Source organism: Chelonoidis abingdonii, chromosome 4 (genome assembly GCF_003597395.2).
Source record: "Chelonoidis abingdonii isolate Lonesome George chromosome 4, CheloAbing_2.0, whole genome shotgun sequence".
Taxonomy (NCBI): domain Eukaryota; kingdom Metazoa; phylum Chordata; order Testudines; family Testudinidae; genus Chelonoidis; species Chelonoidis abingdonii.
Window position 1 is genome coordinate 19,202,011 of NC_133772.1, and position 18,833 is coordinate 19,220,843.

Here is an 18,833-nt window from a genome sequence, read left to right on the forward strand (position 1 = left end):
CAAAGGTCGCATCCACCACCTCATGAACCCAGGACCACGGGCGTGCTGTAGGCACCGGCACTAATGGTTGCACCGCAGACGTCGATAGGTCTTGCTCCCACACCCTTGCTTCTGCACTTAGGCTCAGACACTGCTGCAGGTCCACTGGCACCCCACTGCCACCCAGCTCGGGTCAGCATCCTGAGACTTCTCCACAGGAAGGATGAGGGGAGATAATTCATCCCGCAATAGCTGGAAGGCATCTGAGATATTTCCATGGCCACATGGAGGAGAAAACCAGGGATCTTCTGGGAGGAGCTGAACTTTCCTGTTTGTGGGAAGGATGGGTAGAATCCAACAAAGACTTCAGGGCAGACATAATGGAGAAGTTTTAAAAGTCCCTCAACTGCAGGTCTTCCACCCCATCCTCAGTCAACTGGCAAAGGCCATAGGGCAGTAGGGTACCCCCAGCAGGCTCAGAGGTCCCATCTTGTGTCCTAACAAATGGTCTGTAAGGCCCCATGCCACATATGGCCCAATACTCCATGAGGTTCCATGTATCATGTCTCCAAAGCCCGGTAGCACATATCACCTCAGTGCTCTGTGCCCACCTCTAAGCCTCCTCACTACAGAAACAGGAAGAGCAATTGTGGAATGGGAAGAAGCCTAGTCTCAAAGTTAATGCACAGGAGAAGTGAGTTAAAGTCAGGGCACCTGGGTTCCACCTCCCTAGCTCTGCCAGTGACTGCCTGTGTGACACGACATCGCTGTGCCTCGGTTTCCCTGTGTGTTAAATGGGGATGATACCTCCCTTGCTTTGGGGTGTCCAAGGTGGCGGCATGGTCTGAGAGTCTGTCTCAGTCCTATCTACTCTGCAGAGCAAACCAAGTTTATCCATGTGGAGGACTACCGTGTTATAGAGTCTAGACAGAGATTACAGTGTAGACAGGACCGTGTCAGTTGATTACTCTGACCTGAACGTGCCTGTCAAGAAGACAAACACAGCACCAATAGGTCTGAATGGAAATGCCACGTGTCTTCTCGAGCAGGTTCAAATGGAGGAGCATGCACCCACCATAGACTATCAGGGTTGGAAGGGACCTCAGGAGGTCATCTAGTCCAACCTCCTGCTCAGAGCAGGAGCAATCCCCACAGGCACACACGAACAGGGCTTATGAGCTCAGACACCCACACAGGGCTGTGTGCAACCTATGGGGAATTCAGCCTGAGGCCCAGGCTCCTTGAAAAGTCTGCATGCTCCACAACCTATGCACCCGTGGCTTAAACCTGTCCATACCAGCAGGGGTCTCTGTTCTTTGGAGCTCTTTTCATCCTCTCTCATTCGCCAGGCCAGACCCTCAGCCAGCATAAATCCAGTCCCGTGGAAGGCCACAGGTTAATGAGGCGCATGCTTTGTCAGGCCTGATGAGCTTAAAGTACTGTATGGATGGGATGATAACTGACATTTAAATACATGCATGGACCCAAATTCAGTCTCAAACTTAAGATGCGGAAGTGGAAAATGCTGACACACTGTTATGGAGGAGGAGGGTTTAAGAGTAAGAAGAGAATTATCATTATACATGAAAAGAGCAACAGCTAGGAAAGGACTCTAAAAGGACCATATACCTAGGCTTGGCAGAATTAGATTTTTATTTTCTTATAATTTCGACAGATACAATGGATGTTTATTTTTAAGCATTTTCTTATCAATTTACATTTTCACAGTTACATGAAATTATGGGGGGAGAGGCAATATTTATTTAATGACAATAGGCACTGTGAGTCAAAGTTAAGCTGTATAACAATTAAAGCACGAATTATCAACATCACAGGTCAAAATATACCAAGTGAATATCCTGACATCAACCCCTACTAAGTTCCCGAGCAGCATTTTCCTTACTTTGCATCGCTGTGCATTGTGATTATGGTGGATGAAAATATTGTTTCATGGGTTTGTGTGTGTAGGGTGAAATCAACCTTTGCCAACACTGATCAATAAAATCTAATCTTTCCAAGCTTAGATATAGCTAGTTCAGACACTGCATCATTACCCTGGGGAACTCACTGCTGTAGGGTATGACAGAGGCAAAAGGTTTAGAAGAACACAAAAAAATAAGGCAGAAGGAGCCTGACTCTCCATTGCCCTGCTACCATTCAGATTGGCTAGTGCCTTTCAGTCACTTCCCACTAGCCTGAATGAACAGCACTAGAATAACAACAGCATCTGCAGGCACCATAGGCAAGATGACCAAACCTTCTGTTCTCCGCTGGGGTCAGGATTCCCTTTGGGATACAGTATATTGGACCACTGGTCTGGTGCCTTGTGTTTATTTCCCCACACACACACACACCTTCCTTTGAAATATCTGGGAGATGCTGCTGCTAGGGACAGGAGAGCAGACTGGATGAGCTGTTGAGCTGCTCTGAACATTACTGGAAACTGTCCGTGCAACACAAGTCGCACTCTGCATCAGCCCTCAGGCCCTCCCTCCAGCTGTCTTCAGGGCACGTTGCAGAGACTGGCTGCTTCTACCAGCAGCTGCTGAGTTTGCATGGTTCTTGCAAACTGTTGCATTCCTTAACACGCATCCAACCTTGCAGCCTTTCCCTGGCTCCTGCAGCGTCACAGGTAACCAAGGGGGAAATGGACAAGACTAGCTGGAGAGATCTCAGCTTGTTCCATCGCAAGCTCCAGTCTTGTTTGATTTCACAAGCGTGGGCCAAGGATGCAGTCAGATGCCCTCCAGGGAAGGCTCAGGTGCTGCCAGAGGTGGTGTTGGCAATGACGGCAAATAAGTCAGAATGAATCATTTAATCAGAAACTTTGGCTAAATGCCCTGACCTGTTGTCCATGAGAGTCTCAAATTCATTAGCTAACCGCCGTGATTTGCAAATTTCTTCAAGGACTCGGACTTGGACTGCCTGTTACTCACAAATGCCTTGCTGCAGAGAGTCACACCTGGCACTGCATTGGTTAGTGATCGGAATGACACGGGGCACTGTTTCCATTCCTGGAGCGGATGATTTATGTAACTGACCAACAGCACATAAGGGGCAAATGTTAACAGTGAATCTACAATGTGCCTCTGGCAAATATTCAAGCAGTATATCCATCTTTTGTGAGCATCTTATTATTATTCATTGTCTTACCACCCTAGAGCTTAGATCAGGGCTGTACTGTGCTAGGTGTTGTACAAACAGATACTAAGAGAGAATCTCTGCCTCCAAAGCGAAGGGAGGGAGCAAGGAAGCATTACCCCTACTTAAGACACAGAGAGAAAGAGAGGTGCCCAAGGTCACCCAGAAAGTCGGTGGCAGTGTCAGTATCAAGAGTCTCCTAAGTGCAGTGCCTTAAACACAGGTCCAGATGGGTCATCTCCTTGCACACGCGCGAGTAAAGCTTAAGCACTGAAGGACACGAAAAAAAAAATCACAAAAGCAGACAAACGCCAAAGTGCATTGTTCAAGCAGAACCACGCGGAGAGTATCTCCCCCCACTTCATGCTGCTCTAGCGCATCTCCAGGGTCCCAGTGCGTGTCATTAGGGAGAGCCACTCTGTTACCAGGTGCCACCTTTCAAAGGAGACAGAAACCCAAGCCCCTGCTCGCCTGGGAGCATTCATAATGCAACTGCACTGTTTGCAAGAGCCGAAGCGTCCTGACTGTGCATCTCTTCTGCCTTCTTAAAATTCCCCTGCCGTTCCACTGGCTCTGGCATTCTCCACTTCCTGTCCTGTTCTGCACGGCTGCTATGCTCTGTCAAACAGCTACTGCCTTCCACACTAGTGGCTGTGCTGAAGTAGTGAATCAAGCTATCTGTAGGGAGGAATTGTTGGCTAGTGGACTCAGTGGCTCACTCTGTGATCTGGGGCAGGACACTTAAAACAAACCAACCTCTCGGTGCCTCAGTTTCCCCTGTAAAACCGAGCTAGCGGAACTGATACTCCTCCAGCTCCCAGGGTGGGGGTCGAGCTTGGGTAATGAACGCCGGATGGGAAGGGCACAGGGTTTCTCTACAACTGGCCTGGCAGAGTTTGGGTAGCCCTCTGCGCTGCGGAGATGCACAAAACGTGCCAGCTGATTATCTTCGCCTTCTCGCTCGTGGCTAGGGGAGCCCAAGCCTGGACCCTCCCCGTTGCACCCAGCCCCCACCTCGGCTTAGCCAGAGGAGGAGGGCGAGCCTCTGCACAGTGCCCTTCCCTCCTGCTGGCTGCTGCATAATCCTCTTTGCACGCACAGAAGCACCAGATGGCACCGCTAACTGGGTCAAATGAGAAATGGATCCATCCAGCAAAAGGCGAGGGGGCGGTGGCTGCTGTTGCAGCTGACGTGGGTGGGGCCGGGGCAGCTGACAAGCCTCTCAGCATCCCATTCCCAGAAAGCCAGCGGGCATGCTGGGAGCCACGCAGGCTGCTTTCGAGGGAAAGGCGAGGGAGGAGAGAACCCAGCCCTCCCCAGAGAGTGCAGGCATTTCAAAGCAGGGGGGTCTTGCAAAGAAATAGCTGGGCACTGGGGAGACCAGACAAGCGCACCTCCCGTGCCCAGTAAGGAATAACCGAGCTGGCCTGGAGGAGAATCGCTACCACCCTGCGATGAGAATGGGGGCCAGGCAGCAACCCTGCTACAGCAAGCCCACGGCTGCAGTGGGAGAAGGCGAGTGGTTGGGCTTGGGGGAGCGAGCTGAAAAGGGTTGAAAGGCCCAGGTTACAGGACGGTCCTGGGAGAAGCCAGGGAATGCGCTGGAGGGGGCTGCAGATATCAGCGCACCCAGCGCGACAACCCGTCTCCGTTCGATTGACACTGTAAGAAATTCACTCGTCTGCTACGCCTGCCTGCCTAGGCTATTTATAGTGATTTCTACCGCACAGAGCCACTGAGCAAACTTTAGCATGCTGGGCTTGCCCACACCCTGGCAGGGAGGCTGCTATCACCCCCATTTTACAGATGGGGAAACTGAGGCACAGAGGTTCAGGCTAACCCTTTCAGAACAGGCCCCTGATTTTGGGTGCCCTGCATAGGCGGCCCCTTGGGCCCAATCTTCCAGAGGCTTTGGGCAGCTGCAGTTCCCACTGACTCCCACTGACCTCGTGGCAGTTCAGCTCAGGGTGGGCTGTGGGGGGCCAAGGCACCCAGAATCAGCTGCCATCTCTGAAAACTTCGCCCTTAGTGACTTATGCAAGGCCGCACGGCAAGGCCCTGGCAGAGGTGGGACTAGAACTCAGCTTTCCAACTCTCTTCAGCCACTAGCCTTCTGAGGCCCTCCCCCTACAGCCGTCCTGCGTGAGCCAAGGTGACCAGAAGAGCTCCTCCCTCTTTGCAGAGCTCCTCCCTCTTTGCAGAATGTCTGTGGGGGAGCTGGGAAGGGCACCCAGCTGTCCTATCTCAGACTCCCTTTCAGTGGAGCTGTATGGGGGTAGTAGGGCAGAATTTCCCCTCCTTTTGTGCCTAGGGGGCTGTATTGTGTGTTAGAAGCATCTCAGTTGCTGTGCAAGTAGCGCATGCATAACCAGTAGCCTTAGGTATGAGCTCTACCCTGTGAGGGCCCCAGCCCATGCCCTCAGGCAGCCTGAACTCCTGGCTCCAAGATGTGGGCAGGGGGGTGTTTGCATTTTATTTGAAATCCTCCACAGCTTGGAGATCACATGGTTAAAAACAGACAAACTGGCAGCAAACCAAATAAACCCCAGCACTGGCCCTACTCCCCCAGCTGCCAAGTCACTCCTGCTTGGATTTCCAAATGGAAACCCTTGGGGTGAGCCAGGGGACCATGCCAGGTTGATCCCCTGGCTCTCTCTCCCTGGGTCGCCCAGGGAACCAGTCACCTACAGAGCCCTGGCAGAGGGGCTTCTATGGAGTCCCAGGGTGCAGGACACTGGACCCAGCCTCTCCTCCCATTCTCTACTCTTCCCAGAAGAGACAGGCTGGAACTCAGTCCCCTCATGAAAGCAGAAGGGCACACCTGGGTTTAAGTGATTTGCCCAAGGTCACACAGGGAGTCTGTGGCAGAGATGGGAACAGAGCCCAGCTCTCCTGGCTCCAGCCTCTGCCTTTCCCCATGGTACTAAGTGCACAGGCTTGAGGGACAAGGTTTCCTCCTAAGTACCATTATTATTTAAGACAGGTTTGCACCCAGAAGTTCCAGTCATAGAATATCAGGGTTAGAAGGGACTTCAGGAGGTTATCTAGTCCAAAGATTTTTGCCCCAGAACCCTAAATGGCCCCTCAAGGATTGAACTCACAACCCTGGGTTTAGCAGGCCAATGCTCAAACCACTGAGCTATCCCTCCCCCTAGAGCAGAGCCCAATTGTGCTTGGTGCTGTACAAACCACAAAACAAAACAACCATCCCCTGACCTGAAGAATTTAGCGCTGCTGGGGCACCAACATAAGATGAGGAATAAACCAACCTGCCTCCCTCAGAGAGGGAGAGCGTGATGGCCATGGGCGGCCCCTCATTCAACTCTTTCAGCAGCTCCGTGGGAAGCCAATCCAGAATCTGAGCTCTGAAAGAGGAAGCACCAAGCTGCTCCTGACATGCAGCGACTGCAAACCCACAGCAGGCAGTTCCAAAGGGCGGCTCATCCTCCCTGCACAGAATCAACTGAAATGCATCAGCTTCCAAGAACTGCGCTGGGCTAACATATTTGCTCTCCCCCTCTCTCGCTGGCAGAACGATAAGTAGATGTGCCTGTTATCACGCTTTCCTAGAAAAGCCAGCTAGAGGCTCTAACCCTCCTGCAGAGGTTCAGGGTTTGCACAGGGAAAGGCTGTTAAAACCCCACACAGGCTAGGCTTGGACAGACACACACACACCACCCAAGCCCCATGAGGTTGTGAATCCATGTTCGCACCGCTGGTTTGATTAAAAGGAAACAGGAGAATGTTTGGTGCTTTACAGACACTGTCCCTAGCCCCAGCTGAGAAAGGCAGCAGGGTTGCGGTAGGGACCATCTAAGCTACTGCTCCCAAATTGCTTTTTTTAATAGAACTACCCAGCTGTAAAAACGCATGGACGCTTACCCCAAATGCAGTGATTATGCCCATGCATCTGGACCTAGAGGTTACTGACCTGGAAGTTCAGCCCTTTGCAGGATACGTGAGCACTTAGCCTGTGTGCTGGCCCTCTGCATGGGGGTGAATTTCATCCTGCCTTGGGAACATGGTAGATTCCACATACAGCACAAGTAATACACTCCACCCCTCCCACATGAATAGGAATCACGGCTCAGTCATGTTTCGAAGCAGAGATTCAAAACTGTCAGGGTTGTAACGTAGGGCTTCTGGAGAAGGAGCTGATGGAGTATGTGGAACAGGGTGAACCAGTCCTCCTGCTTCCCAAGGACATTGCACCATGTGGGGGAGAAGCCACCCACCAGCCTCCTTGTGGTAGGAACAGCTAAGGCCTTATGGGAGTGGGGAAGGTTTTCCCCGAATGCACCAGTATACATCTGACTGTGCACTGTAGACAGACCAAGAACTGCTTCTGGGAATGGGAGCCTGTGTTAGCTGCAGCAGCAGCAGTTGAGCTTGGTTTTACTTGGGCCTCATGCAACTAGGAAAACATGGGAACAAAGAACCACATGCTGCTAGAGGAAAGAGTCTGCCTGTTTCACTCGGGCATGTCCAGAGAAGCCAGCCAAACAATCCTGTCCTAGGTCAGCTTTTTAAACTCCCAGTGGAGCAACTGTTGGGGTGTAAAGAGCATCATAGGACGAGCTTCAGTGTGTTTTAGCCTCCACCATAGAGATGCCTCCACCATAGAGATGCCTGGAGATCTAGTCCCGCCCTAGGAAAACCCAGGTCAAGATTTTCCTATAGTGACCAGTGATTCTGGGTGCACAACTGGAGATGTCTTAAAAGGGGCCTGATTTCCAGGCAGCGCCAGGCACCCACCCTCTATCGGGCCCCTTTATGGTATCTCAGGTTGGGCCCTAAAAAATCATCAGTTGCTTCTGGAAAAAAAAAGAAAATCACAGCCCCAGATGTATATCAGGACTTAGTTATATTAAAGAAACACCATCAAATCTTACTCAAAGCAACCCACCCTCTCCCCTAACAGCCAGAACAGAAGCCCTGCCCAAGTGAAGCAAGCCGTGAAGCAAGCCGAAGTCAATGCACAGATGTAGCAATGGGAGAACAAAAATAGTACAATTAATTTTTTATTAGCATCTCTAGCTAGGGACGACAGAGCCTGAAAAAACCCCAAAATATGCTTTCTGCCCCCGGCCTGCTTCCATCTGAGATCCGGAGATCCCTGTCTTTCGCTCAGCCCCTCACACTTGTACCTGACCCCGAGGCCACGCACTGCAGCACTCCAGCTGAGCAATGCCAGGGACCCTTCGGAGTCCATCAGTGCTGGTGCCGGAGCAGAGTGGGTGGTGGGGAGAGCACCATGTTTTGCCAGGGTAGGATGGAAAGGTGAGCAAGGTATGTGTGGGGGGGGTCTCTCAGAGCACATATGGGTACTTCAGCAGGTAGTCCTTGATCCTGATAGGCAAGGGCAGGGCCGAGACCTGCCGGGTGCTCCCGTTGACAATGAGCCTGCACAGGTGCTGCAAAGTCAGCACAGAGACATACAGGGGCTTGATCAGTTTCACGTGCACGGCTGGATCCTTGGACACAGACATAGTCTCCTGCTCCGACAGCCCCAGCCGCTCGACTTGCTTCAGTGAGGCCAGGGAGTAGAACTGGATCAAGGCCATGGCATCCTTGAAGCTCTGGAGCTTGGGCTTGGCCAAGACGGATGAGTCAAAGCTGAAGCGGCCGGCACTGTAGCAGATCCGGATGTGGGTGGGCCCAACAGAGGTTTTGACCGACAGGATGAGCAGGTTGTCTGGGCTGGAACTGTCACGCATCAAGAAGGAGCCTTCCAGGGCAAGGCAGAGAACGCGTCTGGCCTCTGCTGCTGTGAGGGGACCCCAGTACCAACCTGCCCAAGAGAGAAAGCACCATCACATGCAAGTCAGCCCTAGCGCTTCACCCAACAAAGCTGGCCCTCTGGGACAGAGAGAGGGGAAGAGCCAAGGTGGAAGGAGCATGCTGGCTGTCCCAGGCAAGAGATTTCTAGGGGAGCTGGGGGACAAGGGAATAGAAGGGGCAGAGGTAGAAGGCCAATGGGTAGGCAGCTGGTGTGCTGTGACTGATATTTTCATGCTGACCAGTATTGCCTCGTTGCTTCCTCGTGTTCCCCCCAGCTGTTTGCTTTCTCCATCTGCTGTCTATAGTCTGAGAGCTCTTCAGGGCTCTGAGTGCAGTGGAGCCCTGACCCCTAGGGCCAGGGCCATCACAAGATTCAAACAACAGAGGCCTATTTCCCCATCCCCTGGTGCAGATTTCTCCAGCAGCAAAGACGGCTCTAGGGGTCTATCCCTGCTGGTGTGAACTGACGCGTCGGGATTTAGTGAGAGTAATGAGTTACCAGACTGACATCCTCGGAGGCTGATGGACCCTGTTTAACCCAGGGTGAGGCCATGCTGCCCAGTCCGTGTTTTCTGACCCAGAGGAAAGCTTCTAAGGAGGAGAAGGGAATTCAAGTCTCCATAACCCAGCCAGTCAGTGATCTGTCTGCTGAGGCTACTGACAAGTTGTGTGTGTGCAGTTCTCAGAGCATGACTGAGGTTGCATTAGAATCCCTAGAGAAACACTGAGCACCTGTCCTCTGGAAATCAGACACATTTAAGGTGTCTCAAGCCGGACACCCAAAAATCACTAGCTGCTTTTGGCTTGAGATCTGGTTGGCTGGAAACCAAATGACCGGAACCAAGGGAAGCTGTTTCTAGGGATATCTAAGACCTGGCCTGGATGGAGACCTGGAGAATAGTCTCTAGGGAACAGCCTTGGCCTGGAGAGGGGTGATGCTAGAGGATCTAACAGCTTTGCCCATGTCTAGTGTCTCAGTAATAGGTTTCAGCTTCTTGGACCAACATCCATTCTCCCTTACCAGCTTGCTCCAGGTGGCTTATGGTGCAGTTGATCTGGGCTGAGTTCACATCCTCATCCCCGGCCTCTTCCCAGCCATCCTATTCAGAGCCATAAGGGTAAATGCTCAGAGCCAGCTTCTCCCTGCAGATCACAGCATTGGGGGACTTCATGGTCCAGCGTTGTTCTGTTGGCCACGGGGGCTGAGAGAGACCATCTCAAGGCGCGATCAAGGGGAGGTCGCTCAGGGAAGGGAATGCTGCCAGCATCACTGGGGGCATCTCATTTGGCTTCTCAACACCTACAAGGTAACACAGAAGAGTAAAGAAAGGAGAAACCAGCACTAGGAGGTCCAACCTGTACAAAGCCATTCACTCAGGAGCTTAGCTTCACCAGAGACTATCGCTACCGATACTACCAACTGCCGCAGGGCGTTCCTTACAAGACTGCTATGCTGAAGGCACCAAATCCAACGACAGTGATGAAAAGAAAAAGACAACATGAAGGGACAAGAGCAGACAAGGTGGCTGCTGCAACTTCAGCTCTACCCCATTCTCTTATGGTCAAAATTATCCAGCTTTCAACCAAGGACTTTGGGGGTCAAAATTTCAATATTCTACCCAAACAAAATTTGGATTCAATCTGTAAATTTGACCAGTTCTAGATCGCGTTTCAATGAAATTTCAGGACTTAGGGGGAGGAAAAAGTAAACAAAAAAAAATAACCAACCCAAAAAGCCATGAATGTTTATTTCTGTTCAATTCTATACATGTGAGGAAATACAGAAGCCGCTTCTGAGTTATATTGGGAAGAGTTCGTAACATGGAACCATCTCTGCAGGGGAAGTGGTAGAAACGTCCGGGAGCAGACAGAGCCCTGGAAACCATATCCTAGGCTAATGGTTGGTTCTTATGTCTGTCTCCTACCATTTCAGATAGACAAGACCAGCTTAAGAATGGGATGGACAGGATGAAACCCACCAAGCCCTCCGTCACCATGTTATTTGCCCTGTTTAAATGAAAGGCAATGAAAGGATAGACCGTATCCTGCCACCCTCACTGAGGTATCAGGTAACAAACCAGATTTCCCTGGGGGCCGGGAGGTGTGATGACCCGTGCCATTAATATGAATCAATAGCCAACTCTAACTTTTGGTGCTCAAGGCGGAAGTGGATTAAGCAACGTCCATGCTGGTTCACACCCTTGCTTCGTTAAGCATGTTTTGAGATCCCTTGAGCCTGGGAGGAGCGAAGCCCTGATGAGGGGACCCTAGAATGAGAGGGAAGCCCTGGGTTCTATCCCATCTAATCATTAGGGGAGCAAGGTATCATGATACCTCCCCACCCTTTTCTGGACAGATTAAGTGAGTTGCCCAAGGTCATGCAGCAAGTCACTGTTGAAGCCGGGATTAGAACTCAAGAGTCCTGCCACACAGTTCCTGCTCTAACTACTAGGCCACATCATCTCAAATACCAGCCAAGGCCACTTGGGCAAACACCAGACGCTGAGAGATGGCACCATGATGCCTAGCACCAAGCCGAACAGAGAGGAGCTTGGTTTAAAGAGACAGCTAACTCCTGAGTTTATCTGCTCTGAACATGCGAAACGCTCCATCAGCCCCGCCAGCAAGCGAACTGATGAGTCTTAGTATTTCAAACCTGATGACCTTTCGGGGACCTGAATTTAAGCCTTAGAAGTGCCCCTGCAACAGCCCTCTCCTGGTGGAGGTGACAGCACCCAAAGCTTGGTAGGAGTGGGACTGAGCCCACCCCATGCAGCTCACAGGCTCTCAAGGGGAGATGTTTTCAGAAGGCCCAAAGGGCAGTTCAGAGCACACCAGCTGGTAGGGTGCACTCATCGGCCAGGACAGGGAAGAAAGCTCCCACCATCGGCAGAATCTCAGTCCCTGCCTTCAGGGAGGAGTTTATTTCTCCAAACTAAAACAATCCCATATAAGTCATTAGACAGACAAACCAGGTCCTGCCACCTGGCCCCTTTCCAGATGATCTGCAGGCTCTCACCTGATCCCCAGCCCCTGACCCATCACCAGGGAGACAGATAATTAGCCACAAGGAGCTAAGCTCATCTCCCTTAACAGACAATCCACCTCCACTCATGACAGAACCCAACTCCCATGGGAAACCAATGGGAATTTGGTGCCTAACTCCCAGCTGTGCCTATGAAAGTCCTCCCCCCGCCACAGCAAACTGGAAAGCACAAACAAGGAGGAAGGATACAGTGCAAGGGGACATGGGTGCAGGAAAAAGACCTGCATACAAGAGAAGGCGAATAAGACTAATGATGATGGTGGATTTGTGCAGTCTGGCACTAGAGCCACCTGCAGCAGGTACCTGCCTGCAACCCCCCTCCCCAGCTCTCTCCCCACCTGAGCTGCTGCAGCAACTCCACCACACATAGGTCACACAGTGCAGCCAGTCCCCCCAGTGCTGGAGCATAAAACAAACACAAAGTTTGGCTAATTAAATCCACCTCCCCCTGCACCTTGGCTCCAGCCTCCGTCCAACTGCTGCATTCAACTCATCTGACAGCAGCTCTCACCTTGGATAACCCTCTAACGAGAGCAGGTCTCTGGGACGCTGGCTGCCACCGTCACCAAGGTGATTAAAGTAGGGTGACCGGATAGCAAGGGTGAAAAATCAGGACAGGGAGTTGGGAGTAATAGACATATCTATAAGAAAAAGCCCCAAATATCGGGACTGTCCCTATAAAATTGGGACATCTGGTCACCCTATGATTAAAGCCTTTGCTTCCCCTCTGCCTGCCAGAGCTCCCCACAGGCCAAGTGAATTAATTCCTGTCTAAGCCAGGGACAGGTAGGGGTCAAGCGAGTTTGTTTGTCCAGGCAAGAGCATTTCAGGGGCAGACAGCTGCCAGGAGAGGGCTGCTCTGGAATCCTAACGAGGGTGTATTTATATTGAGCTATACAGAGAGGGATTTGCTATCTGAGGAATGAACTGACGCTTGGTAAAAGAGACAAATGTGCCAGAGATCTGATACTTGGGGGGAAGGGGAGAAATCAGCGGGGTGCAGAGCTGAGGCTCAACTCAGGTAGACTCCCAGACTTCCCCATGCCGAGATCAAGGGCCAATTCCAACCCCCTTTGCCATGGTGGATTTGAGAGATTGACTGAAGTTTTCAAACCTAGGGTGTCGAAAATTAGCTCCCTAAATTCACCTAGCCTCACTCGGTCAGATTTGCTGAGCACCCCAAAATTCCACTGAAGTCAACAGGAGCTGCAGGGACCTGGCACCTCTGCCACCCAGTGCACTTCCCCTCTCCCACACTGCGTGGCCTATTCAGATATCAAGCTCTCTGGAGCAGGAACTGTCTCTTACTGTGTTACTGTGTTGTACAGCACCCTGCACAGCATGGCCCTTAGGTGCTACTAGAATCCAAATAGCGAATGTTTCTATTAAAGAGCCTAATGATGAGTTAAAGAGCTTTTCTTTCAGTACCCAGGACCAAAAACTTCAGCCTCTGTTCTGACCAGGATTATTTCCACCATCTGAATGTGAGGGTCTCTTCAGAGAGCTAACACCTACATGGATCCCATGAATAAAAATGTAGCCCAGTTCTAACATTTCTCCCACTCACATACACGTGCATCATCTTCAAGGAGTTGTACTAACGTCCACTCTTTAATCTACATAACGTCCCTGAAGGATTTCAAATGGGGAAACTGAGGCAAAGGGAGGGTCACTGATTTGCCCAAGGTCTCACAGAGGTAGTCAGTAAGCTGGAAGCAAGAGAAGATTCAAGGCTATGAGGTTTCTATCCCCACCCCCCACCGGCAGAACATCAGATAACAAGGTTAGAAGGCTTTTATCTAGCAGCATGCTACCTCTCTGGTGGGCATTTTAGAGCACCTCAGTTCCAGGCTCTGGGTAAAGGATGGAACAGTGTTGCCTGTAATTGACAAGGAGGAATTGTCAGAGCTTTGTACAAAACACAATGGTGCAGGTGCCGATCAAGTATATTCTCCCCAGACTCTGCTAAAATAACCCCCCACTGCACTAAGGCTCTGACCCTGCTGGTAAAACATTTCACCCTCCATGGTTTGCCATTTACCTCACTTATTGTCTGTAAAACCCACCTTAGCTGGAAAAATAACCGGAACACTGAGTGCTGGATCCAGAACCCTCTCCCCAGTGAGTGCTGGATCCATTGGCTTGAGCACCTCTCTCTAATGGGCCCTATTCAAAACACCATCCAAATTTGGGACAGCCAAGGTCTAAACTCCATGCCTTGAGTTCATCGCTGGTTTCTAGCCCCAGTATGATATCTGACCTTCAAAATGATATGGGTCCTGCCGTACTCGAGTTCTGATCCGTATCCGTGTCTTTGGTCTCTTTTATGCAGGGTCCATTTTTGGCTTAAGCTACTCCTTAAAACCCCAGCCTTTCAGTCCCTGACTGTAGTATAATGGTTTATGCAGCCCCATGAGCACTTTAAAAATAAAATGAGACAATTGCTAAATAGAATTGGCAGAATGTACATCACTGCCTTCTAACTATTCAGTTGCATGTCATAGACTCTATAGTGTTAACAGCCAGTTAAGATTCTCCTGCAGCTCATGTAACAGGGGTCTGTGTCTCTGAGCACAAGGATCCGAGCTCTGTCCTTGCTGTTCCCATGAACTTGTGTCACAGTGGGCATAGCGACAGCTGTGAAGTCCTTGGAGGCCCAGAGTCTCAGTTACACTCTTTTCAAATACATAAGGCAATCAGGATGCAAAGCAACAAACACTGTATTGTTTGGCTGACGTGGAAAATAACATCTGCTTGGAGGAGGGCAGCCCATCCCACATGCTGGGGCTTGAGGAATGGAATGTAAATACTGAAAACTCACCTTCTCTGGATCATCTCCAAAGACTGTAAAAAAAAAAAAAAAGAATTGATCTTGAGGAAAAAGAAAGAAATAATAGAAGGAAGGAAGGAAGGATGCCTTAGAAAGTCAGATTCCTTCCTCTCCAGCTGGAAAATAATCTCCCCAGGACACTAAAACAATAACAGAGCTTGCTGCTTCGTGACACTGACATGCCTGCATCCTAAAGGAGTGCTGAAAAACTGCCAGGACATACATTGCAACATACTTCACAATCATCATCAAACATTAACGGAGAGCTAAAAGGCCATGTCCCCAGCCAAATCCCTCCCCTCTCCCTGCATTTTCAAGTGGATGTGATCTCTTTTGTTAGCCCGGCTCAAGAAAATGAACTTCCTGCAGGTGGAAGATGCCTCCAGCTGCAATGTCTTCTAGGCTTTTTTATTTATTTATTTGAAATCACATCCACCCATTTCCAATCACCTGCACGGCAGAGAAGTCGCTGCATTCGGGCATTTGGTCTACACTGGAAATAACATGGGATAACCCTCAGGAGGTCACACACAGCTTAGCACTCAGCACAGGCCAAAGGACTGTCCTGCTTGACAGAGTCAGTGGACCCCGGTGAACCAGGGCAACATGTCCTCCTTCACACATTTACAATCACTTGACTCAACATGTGTCCTGACACCACCTCGTTTCCCAGCCAAGAAGAGGCTGCGGGGCCCAGTTCATAAGCAGATGAAAGCATGATTGACTTCAGCAGAGTTTCACAGGCTGGCACCAAGTCTGAATATGTTCTTGTGACTCCGCTCCCTACCTCACGGGCCAGCCTAGCCATGTGGGCACAGAATGGGCAATGGCCTATGACCGGGAAAGGGAGGTTTTTAGAAAGGAGACTCCTCTAGGTTGCTCTTTTGATTAAACCATTGGGAGCAAGCTTGCTACATTTCCTCCAAATATTTGTCTCCCTCCTTTAGTATAGTCTGTTTTAAGGAGCTTCTGGTCATTTCTCCCTGTGAACCATCACTCTATCCTATGGTTTAACGCTCTCCCCAGCTCTAAGCCTGCTGCCCCCCTATCTGTTCACAGGTTCTCTGTTACCATCTCTCCATGGCTCCCCAAACCTAAGCCTTTCTGATAGGCAGTTTTACGAAGACGCATGTGACTATTCCCACTAGGATAAAGGTGATGGACACTCCTGGCACAGGGCTTAAGCCGATTGCTCGAGGGAGATCAAGAACTCCACTTATGAATATACCGCCTGGGACAACGGGTTACGCACATCATTTGCCTTCATGTGGAGCATCAAATATGATGCACCAATGGTCTGTGCAGCATAAAAGCTGGCCAAGGAGCATGGGAGAGGGTGAGAGCAAGATGCCTATCAATCAAACCATGAGGCTGCAGCCCCCCTAGGCAGCTAGGCTGGGGAAGTCTGCAGTCAGATGTGTCCCGCTTTCCTCTCTATCAGTGAGTGACACTAGAGACTCGGCCCAAGGTTATTAAAAACAGCTCGGGTCACACTGCACCTCGGTGGGTTTCTTCTGTCATGCTGGAGAAAAGAACTTGTAAGGGGAGGGGAGAACCTGCAGGCAACCGACCCACACTGGAATCATGACCCAGACCCTATCTTCCGGGCTCTTCCTGGAGCAAGAGAACTTACACTGACCAGTCAGCGAGCCAGGACTCAGCAGAAAGCCAATGAACCAACACCTCCCTTCCCCACTGCACCTCTCCCAGGGCCGCCTCCCTGTTGTCCAATAGGCTAATGCTTTAAGCCAAGTTTGGGCTCCTGCCACCTCAAATGCCCAGAGACAAAGAGAGGGGCATGTACTCCTCTGCACCTCCGCAGAAACAGCTTGGTAGTGAGGATTGACTTACAAAGGCTCCCTAGTCCCCTTAGTTTGCCGAGCGCCCACAGACAGGGGTGCTGCACCCATGGGTGCTGCAACCATGGGGGGGGGGTGAGAGTCATTGAACTAGACTGTAAACCCTGCATATGATGGAAACTACTTCAAGCCTGAGGCTGTAGCAGCACCCCTACTTCCAGCCCCTCTGGCCACATAACCCACTGCCCACCCTCCCAGGGCTGTGCTTAGCAGGAATCATTGCTGCAGACTTTGCTATGCGCTGCAGCCAGGCAGGGTCAGCAGCCTCGGAAAGAATCTCTCTCTCTACTGCTGACACCCACCCCTCCATCTCGCCAACCCCCCCGCCCCTCCTCCCCACACACGGCGCTCTTGTGCGGTTGTTTTAGGGGAAGGGGCAACTAAGTGGAGGGGCGCGAAGGGGAAGGAGAGTTTGGTAATAAGTGATCACTAATTCACTCCCCCTTCTCTGGGAAAGAAACGCCCAGGCGGCATTACAGACCCCGGAGCTGGGGGCGGGGGGCTCTGCTCACCGAACAAAAGAAGCTTTCCCAAAAAGGGGGTGCGGGGGGGACGGATCGCGGAATGCCCAGCTGCTGCTCTTTGTTTGCTGATCACAGACACAACCCCCACCCCACCAGCCTTTGCGCAAAACTCATCCGAAGGGAGGCACAAACCAATCTGCGAGGGGGCGGGGGGACCTCCCTGCAAGACCCCCGTGTCCTTTAGCCAAACCACCACCCGTCCCCGCCCTCATCCCAGGTGCAGCCCGGGCACACACCTGGGCATCGCCTCCCCGCCCGGGGCGCTCGCCTGCAGGAGCGGTCGGTACTCGTCTCAAGGACGCCGGGCCGGGGATGAGTGAGCGCAGGAGGCACCCTCTGGCCGGAGCTCAACGCGCCCAGGTGTGACAATCCCGGCCGAGCAGCCCCGGGGAGCTCCGCTGCAGGGCTGGGGGGTCACCAGCTGCTGGGGGAGACAAGGCGAGTCCCTCCCCTGCTTGCTCAGCTGGAGGAAGGAATCTGCAGGTAACGCCCCCCCGCCCGTGCCAAATGCACCAAGGGCCACTGGCTGGCGCCTCAAGCACCGTGCAGGAATCCGGGCAAGTCGCACCGCACGGGAGGGCGGGGGGGCTCGCTGCAGCCTCCCCCCTGGGGTTGGGACTCCAGGCCCCGCCCCGCCAGCTCCAGAGAGTGCCTGGCAGAGGAAGGGGGCTCCTCCCCGGGGAACTGGGAGAGGAGTTTCGTGCAGCCACACCCCTGCCGGCTGTAGCGGGGGGCGCCCGGGAGCGGAGCGGGATCCAGGCAGTGTCTTAGGGGAGCCGGGGGACACACACCACAAGACACGTGTATGGTCCCTGGGGGAGCGACCAGGATCAACCGACAGGCAGCCAGATCGCTGCGGATTCCTGCCCGCAGTAATGAACAGGGCTGAAGCCCCCCGCCTTCCCCCAAGCAGCCCCAGGCACCCACCCGCTGGGCAGAGCCTTTAATAGGGCTGCATGGCCTGGGTGGCGCAGCCACACGCTGTATTGCAGAAGAAGCCCCACGTTTCCTAGACTTATAGTGTAAAAAAGACAGAGGAGACAGATCCTGCTTTCGTGCACCTCTAGCTCAGCCCGGGATTTGATATCACTTCTGTCTCCCCAATCCCCTCCCACCACCAGGCCCAGTTGTGAGCACGTTCCCAGCTAACATCACACTGATGAGCCCGCTAGAAATAGGTCAGTGCAGCCTCGCCAGGGATCGGGCTACCTGGGTATCGTTGCAGGACTTTTTGTAGGAAAATCTCCCCTCCCCGACCCTGGCTCCCCAGCCAATGAGCTACAGCAGAGATGATCTCACTCCTTCCCCGCCCACCCCACACACTGATACCTAGCTCTTCCCAGCAGTGGGTTTGCTGCTAGACCTGTCCAGCAAACCCTAAGGCAATCACAGCTTGTGCCTGGGATCTGGGCAAACCCACAGTTGCTGTGACTGCAGGCCTGGGCCCAGAGCAAGGTTGAACTTCACCCCAGAATAAGAACCTGGATGGATGGGTGGATGGATGGAGAAGTCAGGGTAACTTAGATTTTCCTGGTGCTAGTTAGAGCCAAAAGCCATCCAGAGCCTCCTGCTGCAGCTAGCTGTGTATCCCTGGAGCAAGGCCTATTTTAAGGGCATCTGAAAGCCATCTTTAGTTCATTCTCAAAAGCAGAGACCCTGCACACACCTCCTCC

At 52.0% G+C, this 18,833-nt stretch overlaps 1 pseudogene; it reads right to left on the reverse strand.

Annotated features, from left to right (window-relative positions):
- Positions 1 to 8,125: 8,125 nt before the first annotated feature.
- Positions 8,126 to 17,447, reverse strand: LOC116832118 (suppressor of cytokine signaling 2-like; annotated as a pseudogene).
- Between the last annotated feature and the right edge of the window lie 1,386 nt (positions 17,448 to 18,833).